Source organism: Onychostoma macrolepis, chromosome 13, assembly GCF_012432095.1.
Source record: "Onychostoma macrolepis isolate SWU-2019 chromosome 13, ASM1243209v1, whole genome shotgun sequence".
NCBI classification, from domain to species: domain Eukaryota; kingdom Metazoa; phylum Chordata; class Actinopteri; order Cypriniformes; family Cyprinidae; genus Onychostoma; species Onychostoma macrolepis.
The window spans coordinates 10,915,173-10,924,678 of NC_081167.1; positions in this window are offsets into that span (position 1 = coordinate 10,915,173).

Consider the following 9,506-nt stretch of genomic DNA (forward strand, 5'->3'; position numbering starts at 1 on the left):
AGGGGGTCAAGAGCCGAGAGCCAGGAGGTCCAGATTTACTACAAATTCCTGTATGGCTGTGCGCCACAGAAACGTCCCATGAGAATGCATTGATGTTACCCAAATCATCTTATTTGTCCTGTGAGAGTGCATTGATGTTACCCAAATCATCTTATTTCATGTATTCAAAGGGTACCGCCGAATGCGACACACAGCGGAACAAATACCCTCACATTCAGAGGTCAAAGAAAAGGGGGGAAAAAGCTACTAATCACATTACGACTCGGCCCGTACATCTCTATGAAAGCCTGTTGCCAGTCTTTAAGACTCCAGATTGTCATCTAAATCTTTGAATCGTGGTTAGTGAACTAATTCATAATTTAGGCCACTATCAAATAAAACAACTTGTGGTGCCAACCTGCAGTACTGATAAGTGCACTTTTCAGCCACTTTGAAGTTGTTTACTGATTAAGAAAACGAGACGAGTTGAAACTCATTAAATCGGGCAGAAATGATTGTGATAAGTTAATTAGATTGAAACTAAGATGTTGTTATGGCATAATGATGAAAAGATGTTTTACGGCGCAGACAACGGTAGCCTCACACCTATGTGTTGTGGATAATGTCAGAATTCACTTCCAGTTTCAGTCTCGAGGTGTCAAATGAAAGTAGGTATAATAGTGAGATCTATTCTACTGTGGTTCATGTAAACACATTGATCAGTTCTCCTCCCTCAATCAGGCGCTGGCGTGCATTGCACCTTGTGCCAATTGTGTTTTTGTCAGTTTTGGTGTTGCCCGAAAATTGGAGAGAAGATTTGCCGCACCTGGGCTTTAGTTTTCTCACTCCGAGTGCGAAGCCCGCTGATTTTACTTCGTTTCGGGATAGTAACTCCGATGAGCAGCTAATCTATTGTAAATTTCCGCTGCAGAAGTCCACTTAGGCTAATACGTGACCTCTATCTATCTATCTATCTATCTATCTATCTATCTATCTATCTATCTATCTATCTATCTATCTATCACATGTATTTGAAGTTTATCTAACTTGCGGCAAATCCATTTATAATGATCTGATTATAAATAGCCACCGTTACGTTAGAAATAACAAAATAGGCCTAACCTTACATTGTCACTTAACATTTTTGAACTCATTATCGCTTATGTTGGCATTTAGAGTGATAATAAAGCATGGTGATATTTTTGTGCGCCTGGAGCATAATTCATGTCTGAACAAAGCCTGATGTTGAGGACCAGTGATGGGAGTAAATCACTTATGTAAAGAGGGAGTCCCCATTACTGGCTCTCAATTAGGACATGAAACGCTACAGATGAAAAGCAGCGGCTTCACTAAAGGAAGTGATTTGCTTTCTAACACTGCTTTAGAACAAAGACGCGCTCTTTCAAGGGAGGATTATAGTCAGCTCTGCAAACTCTACGCGCTCATTGCTAAAAGACAAGTCCAGTGCAGAGGACTTGCTAAAGCACAGTTAAACAGTCCTTCCTTTGACCGCCGCGTTTTCTAATTACAGCTGCGCACCTGACACCAACGCGTCTAATGAACAGCGCAAACAGCGCGCTTCTGCGCCCGGAGCAGCTCCGCGTCTGACCACCTAGACCAAGTTTCCCTTGTTTGTTAACATGTTTCTCTGAACGGTCTTGAAAGAAAGGAATCACGCCGCGCGAGGCGGTGTTTACATATTACCGTTTAGTCCTTACGTCTGAATCCTCAGCAAGCACATCTGGACAGCAGTGTTTGCATGCTTGCCCATTATGCGCAATTGTACGGGGTTTTCTTTTTATCATCATAAGAAAGAAATGGAGATACCTTTTCGGACCTCTGTTTATTGCTTTAACAGAAGCCTTGTCTGTGAACTTTAATTAAAAAAGTGAGACCTGGCCAGTTCTCAAGCCACTTCTTGGTTGTCTTTGCCACGTAGACAGGAGCATTTTCTTGTGGCAAAAAACATCTAATAGTTTCTCTTATAACAACTTTTCAGTTGTGGGAAGCAAGCCATTCTGCAATATTCTCTTGTACTCCAAAGCATAATTGACTTTTCACAGTGAAGCGGCTTACCATAGCAGCAGCTGAAAATGCCCCCACATCTTCCTCCATGCTTCTCTGTGGTAGAGATGCATTCATTATTGTATTTCTCATCAGATCCTCAAGGCACCACTCACCATGCAACTCGTGTTATATTGTGATTCATCACTTCACAACTCTGCTGAACCTCTCATCATCATACTTCCCATACAGTACATACACAATCTAATAGCAATTCAGAACTAATTAGGTTTTGGCTAATTCACATCAATTCATAGATCTCATTCATACATTTTCTTATGATCTGCTTGTGAGGAACATGATTTTATAATGTATCATTTATATTATGTTTATGATTTCAAGGACAGAATGTGCTACAAGGCTCAGACATCAACCAAAATCAAGGATGAGTGCTGGTTTGTGTATTGGAGCCAGACAGAGAATACACTGATGGGCTTTTTTGTGTTGGTGGTCCTTTTCATAGTCATAGTGAAGTACAGGCTGCCCCTCCTTCAACAACGTCCTTTTTCTGTAAAACTGAAACTCAACATGCCACCCAAAGCTGTCACATCAAACCTTCAATGAAAATTATTTCAGTTATTTCAATGAAAATTATAATCAGATCTTAAATGTGGCTGATTCTGGCTAAGATTATTTTGAATACATATAGGTTAAAGTGAAAAATCTTAGATTAGAGAAATATTACACTTTTAGTTTCTCACTTTTCTTTTGACTTACCAGGTTGTGCATCTGCTTAGGGTTTACTAGACTGCATTATGAGTTCAACATGATACAATTTCAGTTTACTGTTAAAGACGTTTCTGCTTTGCTAGAAGGTTTTATTGTTGGGATATAATGCTTAGTGTTTTATTTAGCAAGTGACATTAAGATTATTACCTCGGAGGTGAAAACAGACCAATTATCTCCCCAGATTATCTCACCTCAGTCAATAGGCATCAAGATAACTTCTGTACACATGCAGGAGTCGCATAATACTGCAGAATGGACCATCCCGTTTCTATTCACTCCGGTACGACCATCAGGCTCATCAAGGAGAAACAAGACAAATTGGTCTATCTATCTCACCTTTACTGTTTCGAGCAGTTTAACTGGACGACCAGGTATAACCTACGTCTAGCTTCAATACACATTTCAGCCGGGTCATGATGTACACTGAAATAAATGTTAAAATGTGCTTCATTCAAAATTTATTTTATTCGGTCAAATGATTGATTGATCTCTGAATCAACCAGCAAAACTTACTGTAACAGATCATAACTCGATTGCAGGTTGCCACGTTTGTCTAGCTTACCTGTGATGAATTTTTGTTTGCCTATATACATGGAAAGTGGAATTACACCTTTTTTGATGCTGTAATTTCACATTTTGGACAACATATATTATTTTGCTTTAACACAAGCAATTTCAACCAAGCCCCAAAGTCATGATGGTTGTGAGTCACACCATAGTCATGGCGGTTTATTGTCATTTCTCTACAACATCTTATAGATGATATAATGTGAACAAGATGTAGTAAGAGTGAGACATGAGGTCTGAGATAACACAGATTTTATATTTCTTATATCCTATTTGTAGTGTAAAAAGGTTAGTATGACAGGGCAGTGAGTAAAGGTCTGGTCCCTGGAGAGAGTGATATTTTGCGTGTGTATTCTGGCTGTCTGACACCATTTGACCCCACCTTGACTTGATGGTCCAGCATTTTCAACAGGACCAATTGCCATTTCAGGTGCTTGATTTCTCTCTGTAGGGTTTAAAAACACCAGGCCATTGTCACGATCGTTCAGGCCATGCAACTAATGTCCCATTATCCTTCCAGCTCTTTGTCTCATTCTCGTCCGCTCGTCAGGAGCAACAATAGAACATGGATGGAACGGAAGACTAATGAGGTGACTTGATTGCTTAGAAACCAAAATTGTCAGATCCTTGGGACTGACACTTGAACCATTTTGCCCGGAAAAATTCAATCATGTGAAGAAAATATGAATTCTCCTTATTTCTCTCCTTTTTTACACTATTTTCAATATGCATCTTTATAATTATTAATTGGTCTGAGGAATATTTATATTGTATATCAAATATGTCAGTTGAGCAGGATTTATTTGTGCATCTTTAACTGACTTGAATATTATAATAATATGTAATTTATTAAATATTAAATTTAGCAGACCATTTATATTTCAGTTTATATAAATTATAAGAGATTTATCACACTAATATGAGATCATTACAGTAATTTGTTCATGCAAAGCTGTATTTTCTGCATCATCACTTCAGTCTTCAGTGTCACACGATCTTTCAGAAATCATTTTATTATAATGATTTACAGCTCAAGAAACATTTCTTTCTGCTTAATATCCGTGCTGCTTAATATTTTGTCAGAACTGATATGGATCATTTTCAGGATTCTTTGATGAAATCAATGTTTAAAAGAACAACATTTATTTGAAATAGAAATCTGTAACATTATAAAGCCCTCGTTGCATTGAAATGGCACTGCAAATTGTTCTATAACAAATTTAGTGATCTGTTAAATTGATTTTGTGTGTGCAGAGTAACATTCTCATCATCTATTCACAATTAACCACAAAAAATTAATTACGCTTTAACATCATATAATCAATATACATATTTCATGTTTTATAACCAAAACAAAGCACTGTAAAAAATGATAAGTTGACTTAACTTAAAAAAAATTAGGAAACCCGTTGCCTTAAAATTTTTAAGTAAATGATAATTAAAAAAAAAAGTTATTATTATGTACTTAATAATTTTAAGGCAACGGGTTTCCTCAGTATTTTTAAGTTAAGTCAACTTTCACTTTTTACAGTGAGTTATATTTTGTCTATATAAAGACAAAAACACCCTTCATACTAAATATGAAAAATATTTTTTTATTTCTATATATTTTTGAATACAGATCTGTTATTTCATATTTTCCTTCATTCTGATCTAATATTTTTCTCCTGAAAGAATTTCTTGTTGTGTTAGTCTGATCTGGTAATGTCTGTTGGTTTATGGCCACTACAGCCTTCAGTACAAGAGTTAATGTTGTCATATGTCACAGCCTCTGTCACACTCGGCTACATGCCTTTTTACACAGTGGTGTAAGACGGTGTGAAATTTTCACTGGAGGTGAACATTGTGGCGACAGAATGTGATGTTTGGTGTAATCTCAATAAATCAATAATGGAATGTGTGATCTATCGATAGCCTGTTTCCAAGAGCCACGCAGGTGGTCCTGAGGAGCAGGGGAGAGTTTACGGTGGTATTTTAGAGGGGGTAGTGGAATTATATGGGGCATTTTAGGGGGGTATTTGGGAAAGTTATGCAAGGTGACACTCTTTAATGGAGGTGAGAATTGGTGGGTTGGACTTTGACACTTGATCGGTGTTTACACTTCCTGTCACAGAGAGTGAGAGGGAGACAGAGAAAGGAGAGTAAACAGTGTCACTCAGAATACCTGACTACTGTGATCAGCCCTGGACTAAGAAAAGTCGTGGATGTATTTTGTAAACAACCTGCTATAGAGATTCAGACAACACTACTTTAAAGAGACAGACTGGGCTCTTATTGCACACAATGCAATCTAGAGCAAAGCTACATGTCTCAACCTCATGCCGCAATAACAACGGACAGTTTTTGCCCTATTTCATAAAGCACCACAAATAATTTAGTTCTTAGGGAGTAAAAACCTAGCTAAGTAGATGTTATCACATTTCAACTTCATTTGACTATTGACTTAAATAAAACTCAGTTAATTATATGAAGCACATATTTAGGTTACCAAAAAATAAATAAAATAAAATAAACACATTTTACAGTACATGTACAGTACAGTTCAAAAGTTTGTAAGTCTTATCCTCACCAAGGCTGCATTTATTTGATCAAAAAATACGGCAAACTCATCAATATTGTGAAATACTATTACAATTTAAAATAACTGTTTTCTATCTTAATATATTTTAAAACGTAATTTATTGCTGTGATGTCAAAGCAGTCAGTGTCACATGATCCTTCAGAATAGTATGATGATTTGCTGTTCATTAAACATTTCTTCCTATTATTATTAGTGTTGAAAACAGTTGAGCTATTTCATTTTTTTTTTTTTTTGTGGAAACCACATTACATTTTTACTCTTTTTTTTAATGAATAGAAAGTTAGCATTTTTAAAAAATCGTAGCATTCTAAAAGTCAAAAGCATCGCTTTTGAATTTTTTAATGTCTCCTTGCTGAATAAAATGATTAATTTCTTTAAAAAGTAATTTTACTTCATTTTGAGTAATAATCTAATGGTTAATTTTTGGCATAAATTGTTTAATAATTAAATAATTTTTTCTTGTTTATTTTCATTTTCGAAAAGAGAACTTGAAAAAAAACAAAACAATTAACTGTCATAACATTTCCTTTATTTAACTTTTAAACCTATAAACATAATAGATACAAATATTATTTATTATTATTTTATTTAAATACAATTTATTTATTTATTTTATTTTCCATCAGTTCATCTCTCTAAGGCAATAAATGTTCATCATGCAGCCGTCATAGAAATCATTGCTCATGCTTTTCTTGTAATCTCTGGCAATCTGTACACATCTCATAGTCTGGTTGCTAGCAAACACACACACATCCACGCACAACTGCTTCCCTACACGGATTAAATCAGTTTTGTTTAGCCTGTACTTGCAGCCAGCCTGTACTTGATGTAATGGAACCTTAGAGAACAAAGCCACTATGTGAATGCTGTTTTTCACTAGTGTCCCTCATAAGAGGACGAGATCAAAGGCCTGTAACCATGGAGATCACCCACACAATGACGCCCATGCGGTCTGGGGAAGGTGGAGAAGGTTAGTGTGTTACAGTTTATTGTATAATTGTTGACTGTGTTCCTCAGTCCTCATTGTGGTAGTCTTTACACAGACTTTTTACTGCCCTCTAGTGGCGGTGAAGAGTGGGCTAACATATGCCATTTTCCACTGAAGTCGTCCTAGGAAATATATGGTTGTGGTAAAACAAATATGTACAATTATATTAGAAAATATTTTAAAATATATCATATTAATCCATGCTGCTTATCAATATGCAACATGAAAAATGTCTAACTGGCACAAATTGCATCATGAATGAAGAGGGGGCACATTTGAATCTGTATGATAATTCAAATAAGTCAAATAAATCAAATTCAGACCTTTACTGTCATTTTTATTGTTTAAAAACATTTGAAAATATGCTAAAATATTGCACAATGGGAAGAGGACATTGCAACAAATCAATCTTTCAACAACAACAACAAAAAAATAACACATGAATATGAATAACAAATCATGTGTGTAAATGATCTAATCACTAACTCATTAAAACAGTCACTTGTTGCATTCCTGAACAAATCAGTGTTTTTGAATAAATATGTTGAATGACAGATTCAAAGAATAATTCATGAAGACAGTCACTTGTCACTGGCATAATGATGTAACCTCTAGAAAGAGTCACTGAAAAATCTCCACCACTAATATAAAGACTGATAGTCAAATTCATGAACTGGAACAACATGTTTTATATATATTTTTCTTCTTTAATGCTTGTGATGCATAAATGCTGACACAAACCTCGTTTGAATAAGTGAATGAATGAATGAATACTGTTTTTGGTTAAAATTCATGATAATTTATATTCCACAATGAAAAATCTGTAATCTCCAGATGCTGCTAGATTTGTAACTTGAATGTGTTGGGCTTTTGGTGTCATTAACTTTAGTCAGTTATTTTAGCTGTATTTACTGTAAGCTGTTATGCTGCTTGATATAGTAAACTGGTATCTCTTAAAGAATTGTCAATTATCGTAATCCTAAATACTGGTTTGTAGCACAAATTATTTTACTATTTACCACACTTTGTTTTTCTTCAAGTTGATAAAACATTTCCTTACCACTAAAACAGGACATTTTGGTTTAATGTTACAAAACTATTTATTGAGAGTTTTGGATCCATCAGTGCAGACATGGGAGAAGATCAATACCACTGTCACTCTACCCAACAGAATGCTCAAGGTAACATCTAATGACCACAGGTCTCTCTTGCTTTGGTTAGGTTAGGAACAGTCAGTCATCAGGCGAACACTGAAGAATAATGATGTGCATGAGAAATGTAAAAACACACACACACACACACACACAACAATGATATACATCATTTTTAAAATTCAATTGTGAAAGCAGAATAATTAATTAATTAATTCAATTTCTCCAAACCAATGTTGTTTTATGCTCACTTTACACTGTAAAAAAAAAGAAAAAAAAAAGAAAGTTGAGCCAACTTAAAATTTTAAGGCAACCAGCTTCAGCAGATTTTTGAGTTTGCTCAACTTATTTTTGTGTGAGATTCTCAAATTTGTGTTGTATAAACTCAAAAATCTTCTGAAGCTGGTTGCCTTAAAATTTTAAGTTGGCTCAACTTTTTATTTTTTTTTTATAGTGTAGCTGTCTTTTCTAGGTAAGGATCTCAGTGTATGTCAAATTAGCTGAGATATAAAAATCTTTGGTTTGATTTCACAAACTTGAGTTCACAAACTTTCTAGCACCATATACCTACAATTCTATTTTAAGATAACATGTTAATAATCTGTTGCTCTGTTTGAATTTAAGTCACAATTGTGACCACCCTTAAGAATCACTGACATTTCAAATCACAACAGGAAAAAACAAAACAAAAAAACGGTCAGAACATTTTTCATTAGATTAGGCACAGATGACTTTATTAGTGAAGTTTAAACTTATAACTAAAGGACCATAAACTCATAAATCAGCAATACTGATATTATTCATAAATTATGTTGAAATCAATTGAATAGACTAAATTGTTAAACTAAAATGCTGTTTTTGAACGAAGTATAACAGCATTACTAGAGAGATTGTATAGCCTATTTAATGAAGCTAGATTAGGCTATGTTTAATACCCCTCACAAAAAAAAAAAAAAATAATAATAATAATGTGTGGCAACATGATACTGTAATTGATGTACCATAATATTTATATTGTACCCTTCTATACCGCACTTGGTTATATGTGACATGAATAATGTGAAGAGTAAAGAGTGTATGCGAGACTATTTTTGGAAACAGTAATAATAAAAAAAGTCGATCTAAAGCACCCCCTGCCTACCCTCCTTGGAGAGGTTGCGCTATTTCCAGCTTCACGAGGTCCCCTGGGGGTCCCTATAATGCTAAACCCCACAGTATTAAACTAAAGTATAAGGTCCCCCTGTATCCCAGAGTGTGCGCGTGAAGCCAGGTACCCAATAGAAGCATTCTAAATATTCTAAATATATTGAAGTGGAATTATTCTCTCAAACTCTCAGTGTCTCTACTTGCAATACGGGTAAAAGCCTATAGCCTATAGTCACGTGACTGACCAAAGCGGTAGGGAGGACTCTTAACACGCTAAATAATGCAGAGCTCAAGTTAAAAT